Below are 14,076 nucleotides of genomic sequence, written 5' to 3' on the forward strand. Positions count from 1 at the left end.
TATTATGAAAACAAAGAATATAGAAACATTGTTCACATTTAATTATGTAAATGAAAAAAGTCTTGGGTCCAGCCAGGACCCAATATATATACCCAATTATGTAAATTAAAATTTGTTCATATTTAACTTTGGTCCCAAATTTATCTTGGGATGGATTCCAACATTTGAGTTAAAATATTACCGTACGCAATTTTCTTAATAATAAAGAATTTACGTATTAAGAGCATTCTCAATAGGTTCTTCATATACATTTTCATTTCTAAATTTTAAAAAATCATCTAAATAACCACACTAAACCATTCTTTATTTCCAAACTCTATTTTTAAATTTTAGTGAAATGGTATAGAAAGCCTTCAAATTTAAAGCATTGCCACAACACTCCATTTTCAACTACCATTCTATAAAAATTTATTAGAAATCAACTTGTATTGAAAATAATAATAAGACAAAATAGTTTGTAGTTAGAATTATAAATTGAAGAAAGAGGAAAAAAAAGAATATAGAGATAAGAATGAAGAATGAGTTGAGAGAAATTTTTAAAAAATGATGAAAAAATTAAAGAAATTGTGTTTTAAGTAAAATATTTTAAGGATTGAAATGAATAACCCACTGGGAATGCACTAATACCTAAATGTATTTACCAAATTCGATGTATTTATTTATTTTTTCCTAATATATATGTTCAGCATAATGTTAACTTTTATATCAACATTTTATAAGAATAGGTTTTTCTTTTTATGTCATGTGATTAATGATAACTTTTTTAAAATTAGATTTCATATTTAATAGATTTAATATTTATTTAATTTTTTATGATTCTTCTGAAAATGCGATTCATTTGTTTACCTTGTGCCTGATTGTAACCCGTATTTGACACTCTGTAAGTTCTTGATGTAAAGCCCCTCTCAATTTTGCGTTTTCGGTTCGTGATCTTCTCACGCTATATTTACAATATTTATAGGAGTGAAGACATCTTTGACAATATGGTGGTTTAGACGTTTCTTTAGATAATAAAAAAAAAAAGCAAGAACATGTACTATGGAGTATGGCCGGAGCGAGGACCGCTGGCAAAAGAAAAACATTAAACCCGTCTATTTATTATATTATTCACACCATTAGAAAGCATTTTGTGCAAAATGCCGATATTTAATTAAACATGTTTCATAGAAATTTTGCTGGAAAGATCTTAAGGATCTTTACCTCTAAGGTGGTACTGGTAGCCATATTATTTTTATAGAAGTCATGACTCACGTGGAAAGTTGATGGATGAGAGTCATTGACTTCTTCGATCGCACCCGTTCGGGATTAATTTAATAATAATTTCAGGTGGTCAAATTCCGTCCATTGTGTTAAATTCGAATTACCGTCTTCAATTATGTCCAGTTTAAAACAATAGATTTTCCCTTTAAAAGTTGATATAAATATTAGTTTGTTATTTCATTTTTTTTCTCACCTTTTAATAGTAAACATATAAGTCCAAGGTTCAATCCGTCTAACCAAATAACTTATTACGGTCCTATGGTAGTTAAATTGTCTGAATGACAAGTGTTGACTACATAACCCAAAGTCCAAACCAACAAATTTTACGCCCATGGTTTAAACCTAAGATTATACACACACAACTAAAACTTCACGAGCCGTGTCACGGCACACGGGTCATATTACCACCCATAATCCTCTATATTTGTTTTCAGCCAGACCAACCAAGCCAATCTTTGGCCATTAACCCCTTATAAACCACAACTATCAGTTAAAACCACACTCTTGGTCATTTTGTTAGGAATCAAGTGGCGAAGCGGAACCAACACACAATCACACAAACAAATTAACACGTAGAAATAAAACCGAAAATAATTAAACAATAAACAAGACACGATATATTACGTGGTTCGGTCAATGAGGCGTACATCCACGGGCTGCAACTAGTGTATTATTTATTAATTGGCATAGTACCAAAGATTACAATGCATGACTGTGATAATTAGGTTAAACGCTTTAGGGCCCATGAAAACTTCGAAAGGGTCATCCTCCATAATTAAACGGGCCACCCCATTTTTCTTCTAATTGTCAACCAACAAAATTTGCACAAAAGCCATCAATAATCCTAACAATCTCTACTTGAAGGCCTTGCGAAAAACTCAAGCCCGCCATTCAAGCACAAAGCAACCTAATCATCAGTAATTTCAGTAATCTTCAATAACAAATCTTTCAAGCCTTTTTGTTTTCATAAACAAGCTAAGACTTATCCCCTAGTTGCAACAACCCCTCAACATCAAGTACCAAATGGTCTAGTTGTAGCTCCACTGAGCTCCAACTCATCAACTAAAACTAATCCAACCTTTATCTTAATTGAGCTCAAGAGATAACCCAAGACCCATTAATAACACTCTCCTTATTGAGCAAGCATTCCACAAGAGAGATTTTAACAATTAGAATAATGGTCTTTAAAACCAACGTTGTTTTGTAATTGTTCCAAGAACACAACCCACCCTCCCACTGTCACCAAACACTTACCTGTTTTAGACCTCCAACCCCGCTCAACTTGAATCACCTTGGCACTAGGTTCCAGTCTTGCATACCTTCTTTTACCCCTTTAATTCAACAAACCCGACTTTGTTTTGAGGGACATTCATACCTACCACACCATGTATAACAATCAACACTTGTTCTTATGAGCAACGACCAGACTACCTTTAGTTACCTTTCATTTACCTCCACCGAAATTTACATCCATGCCTAGTTCATCCCGTTGACCAACAGAAATAAGTCTTCTCTTCAAAGATGGAATAGCCCATAACTAATTCAAGCCACAAACGATTCCCAATGGAGTTACCTGTTAGTGCATAATGTCTATGGTTTGGGTCTTGTTGGTCTCGATAGCAGTGTTTGGATGCGTTTGTAATGTTTTGAACGTATAAGGTGTTATATGGCGTGTAACTTACACGCCACATAACATATGCGCCGTATGAGCTTACACGGCGTGTAAGTTGTTAAGTCATGCCTAAAAATAGTTGTTTGACATATGCATTCATAGCTTTGGGGTCTAGAAAGTACATGTAATGATATTTGTCATATTCCTTTGAACTTTGTTACTATTGATGAATATAATTAAAAAGTTAAAGATATTTCTTTTTGTGTTTTCACCTTGTTTTGGATTCCGCGCATAGCATTTAAGAGTATATATCATCGTAGACGTTTATCTTACGATCCTACAGGCTCCTACATTACCATATTAGCGACTACGAAGATCATGAACATCGACATTAGCAATTCGTACTTCCCAAAGTTACCAACCTTTATATTCACCGTTGTCTCCCCATCGTGCATAACGTGTAACGAAGATCCCGAATCCATAACGCAAGAGTCCACCATGCTATCAACACTGAAAATAATTCCTCATCATCACTAATGTCTTTATTAACCTCTTCAACCGTGTTCGCCTCACCAACCTTCTCATGTTTTCTATTTGGACACTGACTTTTGACGTGTTCAACTTCATTACACTTCCAACACTTCACATTCTTTTGAGCTCTAGATGAACTCCTCCCTTGACTCCCATTACTCCTATTATTTTCCCTTCCCATTCTAGGATAAAAAACATATCAGAAGATGATCCATCACTCGTGCTTTTTCAACGAACATATTCACCAAATACAATGTCTTAGACACCCTAAAATGACAAACCTTCATCCCCGTAGAACTAGTAACACCCGTTATAGTTCCAGGCAAACAGTGGTTTCTTTGATAATATTAAATGCAACGTTCCTCTTCAAAGTCAAATGTAATTTTCCCTCTAGCCTTTTTGTCCTTAGAATCTCAAATTGCTTCTTTAGCTTTATCCATTTTATATGACGTTTCCTTCAATACCATATACAAATCATGTTCACCAAGTAACGTATCTATTTGCATTTTCCACCACGCAAAATCAGTCCCATTAAACTTGTCGATTTGGGCCTTCCCGTATTCAGACATCGCAAATGAGATTAAAAAAACAAACTCAGAATCAAAACATTGTCCCACTACACCTGTCAACAAAACACCAAAACCACACAATCAAAGAAACCCTAATCATAATAAGAATAACCAAGGTTGTCGGTAGTGTTTCCTAGTGATCCCAAAAGGTGGATCGCAAACTAGTTGGACAACAAGAGGCAGTTGGCACTGCTTCTTTTTTTGATTAAAATTCTCATAATACATCGGTAACGAGTGTTATCACTTTGACAACGATGGAGGCAATTTTGGTATTCAAACTCCCGTAACAGAATAAATAATCGGCAACATTTTTTTCTACTTCTCGAAAATCCCAAAATAAATGCCCTGCATTCTCTGTTTCCTTTTGAATGACAAATAAAAAAACATTGGCGGCAGTAATTATATGTTGATGGTAGTAGATTTTTTCCAAAATAAAGACAAGAAACACAAACAATAAAATTTGTGTTGATGTTATTTTCCTTTCCAATTTGACTAGCAACTAATTAGGAACTAATTCCTCCTCGAAAAATGTGGCAAAACACTTCCAAGATCAATCGAAAAAACAGAAACTCGCAACACGACAATTAGAACCACGACCGGAAAACCAAAACCTTGATGTGAATCCTCTCCGTGCAAACCAACCGTACAAGACTAAGCTCTGATACACAATTACACAAACGAATTACCACTCACGATCGAAACTAAAAATAAATAAGTAATAAACAGGATACAATACTTTACGTGGTTCGGTTAAGGCGACCTACTTATGGGCTGCAACTAGGGTATTCTTTATTAAGCATAGTACCAAATACATGACTATGATATATAAAGAGAACACTTAGGTTAAATGAATTAGAGACCAATCCTAATGGGCCATCTCCCATAATTAAACGGGCCACCCTCATTCGTCTTCTAATTGTAAGCCAACAAACCCAGCCCAAAACTAATCACTAATCCTAACACCTTTTTCAACTAAAAAAAGGTTGTGCTAGAGAGACAAGAAGGTTTAGGTTAATGAAAGTTTCATGAAAATGTAGTGTGTCGAAGTTGTTTCTAAGCCCTGACCTCCTTGTTTTCCTTCAATTGCAAGACTTACTACCATGCTTATTCCCAAATTAGTGGCTAAATCTCATCATTTAGTAAGAAACCTCATCTAAAAGCAGAAAATGTGTTCTTATGATTTAGAGTGTTTGTAGCTCTTAGATGTCACATGAATGGTTGTATTCCAAAAAGGTTTTTTAAAGACATCTTGAAACTAAGTCACAAGAGAAACTAATGTGATATCCCCTTAGGTAAGAATTCCATACCTTTAGAAAGTTCATTATCTTTTAGGTTTTTTTGATAACTTGAATGGCAGATGCACATCATGTCTTAGTGAGGAGGTTGTAGATTCAAATTAGTGCCAAGAGGGGTGAAGCAACAAGTGCTGGTAAAAATTTCTTTCCAAAACTCAATATGACATTACATGTTAGTTTTCGGTTAAACCTTTATCGAATTGAGTAAACCAATCAACTAGGAATGTTGATGCGAGACTAAATTCTCTCCCTAACAATAGGTTAACAACTTGAAACTTTTGGGCTCATTTTGATAAATACAAAAAGACTGAAAATAAAAAATATGAATTTCCAAGTCATCGTGCTACATGATGTTCCACATCCCAGCCCATCGCGATATGCAATGGAAGTCTCACAAAACCCCAGATTTGGCGGTGTCATGCTACGCAATGACCTTATATCTCAAGTCATCGCGATACACGATTACTAGGTTAAGTAACATGGACACGTGTCGAACCATGTGGCATAATGTGACAGGCCACATGTCACCACGTGGCACACTACGTGAAAATTGACCTTCGGCCACATGAAAAAAGTGTGGCCGTAGGCCTTTAGCCACACACATTTGGTTCAGGTCATATGTGGCCAAAGCTCGCGACACCGTGGGTATGATATGGCCACACAGAGTTTTTAGTGGCCTTATGTGGTAATAAGTGTGGCTAAAGGGTACAGACATTAGTTGCTGGCCATCAAGAAGCCTCTCCAATAAGTGTGGCTAAATGGTAGAAAATGGCCAGATGACCATTTACTATGAGTGACCATTGCATCTATATAGCCACATGAATTCATGTTTCAGCCACATGAATTTTATATTAATGTGGCCAATAGGGTTGTGTTAAGCTTGCATTGTGACCTATACCGTGTGGTTATAACAAAGAAATTGCCACTTAAATTTAATAATAGAGTGGCTAATTATATGATATAGACACTGGATATTACATTAAAAGTGGCTAAATATGTTTACTTTTCACTCAAACACATCTTTGTAGATTATAGTGTGGCTATCGTCTTACCGTTTGTCACACATAATGCTTTTCTTAATTTAAAGTGTGGCTATTGTCAAACTTTTCGTCACACATAGTGAGGTACTGTGTGGCAAATAATATCATATAGACACTGGGGGTTATTGTCAATGTGGCCAAAAATGTGAACTTGCTAGTCAAAAACTCTTTTATAGTTTGTGGTGTGGCCATTTTCTTACCGTTTGTCACACATAATGTTATTCGTAATTTAAAGTGTGGCTATTGTCAAACTTTTCGTCACACATAGTGAGGTACTGTGTGGCTAATCATATCTTATAGACACTGGAGGTTATTGTCAATGTGGCTAAAAATGTGAACTTGCCAGTCAAACACTCTTTTGTAGTTTGTGGTGTGGCTATTGTATTACCGTTTGTCACACATAATGCTTTTCCTAATTTAAGTGTGGCTAATGTCAAACTTTTTGTCACACATAGTGATGTATTGTGTGGCCAATCATATCATATAGACACTGGAGGTTATTGTCAATGTGGCTAAAAATGTAACTAAACACATTAGCATAAATTCAAAATATGTTGTTTCATAAGTTTAACAAACCCAACAACATAAATTTAAAACAGGTTTACATTACCAAACCTTCACTAATAAGTTATAAATTCAAAATATTTGAAATTACTACTAATTACTACCAACCTTAAACTTTCCCATAAGCTCATCAGATTGTTTTTGCCTCCTTTCTTCATTTTTCTTACGTTCTTTTTCCATTTGTTCCATTCGTTGCTCGTTCTTCCAACTCGTTTCTTGACTTCCTTTCATTTTCTAGTTCTTTTTCTATTTCGGCTCTAACTTTTTGAACCTAAAATTGTTAAAAATATTAGCATCATAACTAATAAAGAGTTAATGTAAGGCGAAACCTCAAAGCCAAGTAGGGGTGTTCACGGTCCGGTTTTCGCGGTTTTTCGTCAAACTATAAACCAAACCGTTGGTAACTAACGGTTTTTAATTTATGTAAACCAAAACCAAACCGTATAACTTTTAAACCGAACCAAACCGTTACTAACGGTTTGGTTCAGGTTTGGTTTCATGGACCTGAACCCGAACCAACCCGTTTATATATTACACCCACAAAATCAATATGTAATTTTCATTTAAATTTTTAGTTATAAACCGAACCAACCCGTTTATGAGTATACCACATGTATATTAAATTATAGTGTTAGCAGTTTTTATGTTACCACATGTATATGAAATATGAAACGGTCTTTTTCATTTGCTTGTCCCTGGTTGATATGTTATACCTAATTATATAACAAAACGAAAATTGATAAAGATAACTTACAAATGCGTGTTCTGACTCATCCGTACAAAAATCAAATGCGACAAGGCTATTAATGTTGAGTTCGCCCTCCCGATACTTTTTCTTGCTTTCTTTGCTAAGGTGGGTATCTAAGAATACTTCAATCCACTTAAATTTTCGACCATGTTCTTTTTCCTAATAAGAAGTAATGTAATAAACGTTAAAGCACAAACAATTATAATTTTTGACCTATTTTTTTAAGATTGAATTTACAAATAAAACTAGATTATCAAGCGGATACGATGCTCATCAAACCACATTGAACCTCCCGTATGCTGAGATATACTGCCATCACTACCCTCTTTCGTTCGGTTGTCTCTCCCGCTCGCGGACTTCTTTAGCCATTTTTCTGTATTCCAACCCTATAAAGAGAGAAAAATATATGATACATATATAGGGTAAAAAATATAAAAATAAAAACTTGAATCGACGCATAGCACAACGACCTTCACACACAATCACATTAGACAACTGTACTAAAAATTCCTAACATGTATTCACACATCGTATCATGGCCAATCAACCAAACATTCATCATACAACTTAACCTATGATCACTTAGTTCACGAGACAAATTATAACATGTACAAACTGATTTTATTCACTATGAAAAGATGAAGTATAAATTCTACAAAATTTACCACAGTAGAATATTTGAATTAGGTTTCTCAAACAATTTTTATTATATTTTTCTCATGCATATAAAACTCACAATAATTCAAGCATTAAAGATATGTACCAACAATTTAGCAAATTGCACAACAAACACTTGTTTAATGGTTCTATCAACTCATTAATCCAAATTGTGCAAGACCAATTGTGTTGTCTTCAAAGCTCATAATACTAATTTTCAGAAATAGAACCAACCCGTTTGGTTTTGTCATTAGGGAGTTATGGTGTCGGAAAGACAGACCAGAATATAACTCCCCAAATCAGCTTTGACCAGTGTTTTTTGTTAAATTATAAAAACTATTCAAAACTCGTCCAAAAATTACAAATTTTACCTTTTTGGAAACCAGACTCATAGTACTATATCCTAGAATCAACAATCGTTCAATAATCATCGTTTAACATCAAGTTACATACCAATAAATAAACAAAAACGAATTTGTCAGCAATGAAAGTAGATGTATTAAGCTTCAATTATAAGAGAAATACATACCTTTTTAGTGATGAAAGAAGATGTGCTAAGCTTCAATTACAAGAAATAACACTTAAAATTGAAAATCCCCAAACTTGGTTCTTAGGGTTTTTCACACTCAACACGTATCCGGCAAAATTCAAGATAGAATTGATGGAAACCGACACCATACGTGAATTCCTCTCGCAAAAATAATAAGATTAGAGACCGGAATCAATGGATTTGGTTAAAATTGAGTGAGTTAGAGAATTAAAGATGAAAGATGGTGGGTGTAGAGATATGAAGAAGAAGAAGAAGAATAAGAAGTAATGAAGAGAAAGAAAAAAATGTAGGTTAATTAGAAATTAGATTTAAGAATGAGAGGGTAATTCAAAAGTTTTTGAAAAAAAGAGGGGGTGAATTTAATTTGAAATTTTGAGGGAAGTAAAATTAATAGGAAATAAATAGAATTAAATATTTTTAATTTTAATTAAAATAAAGAGTTGTTAGTGTGTTATATATATATATATAAATATATATAACAACTAATTAAACCTTAAATAATATTACAAATTGTATTTTAAATATAAAAACATATAAAATAAATACAAGTGATATTTATAGTTGCTCTAAAAGAGTTGTATAAGAGTGTAGTAATCAGTGAGTTAGAGAATTAAAGATGAAAGATGGTGGGTGTAGAGATATGAAGAAAAAGAAGAATAAGAAGTAATGAAGAGAAAGAAGAAAAGGTAGGTTAATTAGAAATTAGACTTAAGAATGAGAGGGTAATTCAAAATTTTTGTTAAAAAAAAGAGGGGGTGAATTTAATTTGAAATTTTGAGGGAAGTAAAATTAATAGGAAATAAATAGAATTAAATATTTTTACTTTTAATTAAAATAAAGAGTTGTTAGTGTGTTATATATATATATATAACAACTAATTAAACCTTAAATAATATAACAAATTGTATTTTAAATATAAAAACATATAAAATAAATACAAGTGATATTTATAGTTGCTCTAAAAGAGTTGTATAAGAGTGTAGTAATCAGTGTTAACGCCCAATAATAAACCATACGCTTATTAGTGGGTCATCCTAGTTCTTGATCGGTGTTAGTGTCTCATTATAGCATCTATCATGTCACAGTTGCTCTAAAAGAGTTGTATAGTAGTGTCGTTAGTCATGGTTAGATGTTAACGCCCTAAACACACCATACTTTCGTCAATAGGCCTTATTTGGCTATCATTACTCATAGACTCATAGTTAGATGTTAGTGTCCCTTGATTACATCATAATTGCTTTAAGAAGTTTGTATATGACTATCATTAGTCATACTTAGATGTTAACGCCCAAAACATGGCATACATTCATCAATGGGCCTTGAATGGTACTAGTGGCCATTATAGCATCTATCATGTCCCCGTTGCTACAAGAGGGTTGTATATGAGGGTAGTGAGCCATAGGCATAGTTGGTCGTTATACTTTGCATTAATGGGCCGTCCTGGGCCTTGATTGTTGTTAGTGACCTATTGTAGTCTCTATCATATCATAGTTTCTCTAAAAGGGTTGAATGTGAGTTTAGTGAGTCATAGTTTGGTTAACGCCCAACAAAATGTCTTACTTTCATCAATGGGCCTTATTGGACCTTAACTGGTGTTTGTGGCCCATTATAGCCTTTATCACATCATAGTTGCTCTAAGAAGGTTGTATAGGAATGTCATTAGTCATAGTTAGATGTTAATGGCTGATAACATGTGATACTTTCATCATAGGTCTTATTGGGCCTTGTTGGTGTTAGTGGCCCATTATAGCCTTTTTCATGTCATAGTTGCTCTAATGGGTCATATTAGGGCTTGAAATCTCTTAGTGGTCTATTATGGGATGTGATATGTAACATTAGATATTTAAGGGTTATATCGTGTTATAGGGAGTCATATTAGACCATAATAGACAAAAACAACTCATACATGTCCTAATGGATCATATTGGGCCTTGAAATCTCTAATGGGCCCATTATGCATATAATTTTAAGTACAAATCGCATAACCCGTCAATATACATTAAACATAGGGGTGGCAAATGGGTTGGGTTGGGTCGAAACGGGTTATGGGTCGGAAAGGGTTATGGGTCGAAACGGGTCAGGTCCAAACGGGTCAATTAAAAAAAGGGGTTGTTATGGTTCGGGTCGGAATGGTCAGGGTCAAAAGGTTCGGGTCATAACGGGTCCGGGTCAAAATGGGTCAAGGTCGGAACGTGTCAAAACAGGTTTCGGGTCGATTTTTTTAACAAGGACAACGGAGGAAATGTTTTAGTTTTTTTACCTTTTCCGTTTTTTATTTATAATTTGACTTGTGATTTTTTTATTATTATTTTTGAATATTTTTTTAAATTGTGTCTTAAGAGGTACAACTCGCCTAACCCGTCAATATACATTAAACATATGGGTGGCAAATGGGTTGGGTTGGATCGAAATGGGTTGGGTTGGGTCGAAATGAGTTATGGGTTGAAACTGGTCAGGGTCGAAACAGGTCAGGGTCGGAACGACTCAATTAAAAAAAATCGTTGGTTATAATAAGTAATGTCAACAATACCAAAAGTCCTAACATGTATCCACACATCACGTATAATATCCGAACATCACGTATAATATCCGTAGGAACTTGTCTTTTAATCAAAGATAGTACATATTTTAAAACTTATTCATAATTCATTATCAATATTAGAAACTTGCACTTTGATGTGTATTGGTGTCCAAATCCGAGCACTTGATCTTCGGCTTTTCGCTTCTATTTGTGGGCTTCTCCTAAAGCAATCCAATACCAAATATTAGTTATTGCCAATATTTAAATATTATATATAAATAAGATATTAATCACGGAGTAACATTAGTCAAAATATTAAGCCAAACTAGGTCCAGCGTAGTCTATGCTGGCTACCGTTATGCAACTCCAAAGATTCAATTTATTATGTATCTTAACTCGCCCGATTGATCATAAGCTTCGTGTACCTGTTTCTAATCAGCATGATTATAACCCATCAACATAATTACAACCCATTTAAATTAATATTAATGCTATTTCACGTCTCAACTAAAATTCAACTTTAGAAACGGTTACAAGTTTTCAACATATTATTTACAACCCGTCTAAACAACTTAACGACATTTCTCTAATTAAATCATGCTACTAATTTAATATTCACCAACGAGTCAAATCTTCATCTAGTTACTATATTATTATTATATTCGACAAGCTGGTCCGGGACCCAAATCAAACCGTACTACACAATGATAGTACTATTTATATTCTAGACACGAGTAATTCCCACTTAGACATTTGGTAGGGTAAACTTCAAACTGTAACGAGTTAAAACAACCGGTACGCACTAAGTATAGTCAAAAGAACCAACTTTCAATTAATGGGTCAAGGCGGCCCGTATCCATTTGATATTCATAATAAATCAAAACATACTAATAAGACTTGTAACTTCTTAAAATAGATGTAAGATAAACTTACCTTTATTCGTAGGAGCTTGATTACACTTCGTCCATTTGACTCGTTGGCTTCCAAGCTTCAACATACCTAGCTTGTTAAAGTCAACTTTCAACAACTTAGAATACATAATGTGGACACTCGGTATTTTCATACCACTCTCATTCATACCGAATAATTAACAAGCCAAGAATCATCAATGTGCTCATCAAGTTATCAGTTAAACATTTTCAAGTCATTTATCCACTTCCCCCGTTTTAACGGTTAACACAGTACATATACGACTAGGCTCTACTTAGCAACTTCATACATTATGGAATTAATTTACATTAAAGCAGTTATTTCATAATATCTTCTAAACAAGTGCGCACACCATTTATTATTATGAAAAAAACTATTTTCAGTGCTGCACCTTTTGTGCAGCACCTATTCACCTCAACTTTTGACCAGTTAAAAGTCAGAACTAACTTAATATGCTCAAAAGTAAAATGTAGTAAACTCACAGATGTTTCCAAGCATATAAAGTTCACCTTTATCGGAGCTACGGTTTATTATATGTGATTTTTAGCAAAACAGGTCAGCAACCTATTTTCTGTCAAAACACTATGCTGAATCTGTTGTATTGCTCTAGAAACTAACTATTTTGAACAATATTTCATCTGAAACAGCTTTTCATGTTCACATATAAAACGTAGTAGACTCAAGGAGCTTTTCAAGAATATAAAATACATCTTTCTCGGATTTTTATACTATTTTATGTGATTATTCAAAGAACAGGACAGCAACATAATTTAACTTCAAACAACATGCTGTCATCATTTTAATCTACTGTTTTGATCTGTTTTAAGTCTGAATTAGCTTAACGTGTTCAAAGATGAAACCTAGTACATAAAAATAGGTTTTCAAGCATGTATAATACACATTCACCCGATTTTTCTATGATTTTATACGAACTTTATTGACAGCAGTAATATGAATTTTACATCTTAACAAATCTTTTAATTCCTTGTTGGTTGAGACATTTTCACAAACACCTTGTGTGCATTCATTTGAAATCATTACTTTAAATCTCTACACACGATCTGAAATGCCTATTTGCTCACATATTTTAACAATGACCTCTTATGTTTGATGCATTACAACAATCAACTTATGTGTACAGATTATAATCATATAAACACATCCATAAAAGATCTCTAATTTATCAATTGTGTTCATCAAATATGGTATACTCTTGAACACAATTTGACACTACTATGATAGAATCAACAATTATAACTAGTAATAGATCACATAATCAATATTATCACTATCAGTTTATCAATAATCACATAAAACACGTACTAGATCATCATGCATGACGTGTAGATAACAAAGCCCCAACTTTAGGGTTAGAAACACTTACCCAATAATCGATCTACTAGACGATGATTATGTAATAGATCACATAATCAATATTATCACTATCTGTTTATCAATAATCACATAAAACACGTACTAGATCATCATGCATGAAGTGTAGATAACAAAGCCCCAACTTTAGGGTTAGAAACACTTACCCAATAATCGATCTACTAGACGATGATTATATATTTTCTAATGCTCGATTTGATAATCGATTTGAGAAGTGAAATCATTTGTTCTCCTTCTTGCTCGTTCTCTTCTTCTTGCTTGTTTTCTTCTTCTGTCCATACACACATCCAGAATATCCAAAAATATACACCATCCACCCTTTTGTTTTATTTCTTCTTTGACCCCTCTTTGGTTTAAAATCCATATTTATAAAAATCTTGAAATTTGGGTTGTTACATAATCGTTGT

This window comes from Bidens hawaiensis, unplaced genomic scaffold, assembly GCF_021521415.1.
Source record: "Bidens hawaiensis isolate Kalapana, Puna unplaced genomic scaffold, B.hawaiensis_p1.1 tig00028297_1, whole genome shotgun sequence".
Taxonomy (NCBI): Eukaryota; Viridiplantae; Streptophyta; class Magnoliopsida; order Asterales; family Asteraceae; genus Bidens; species Bidens hawaiensis.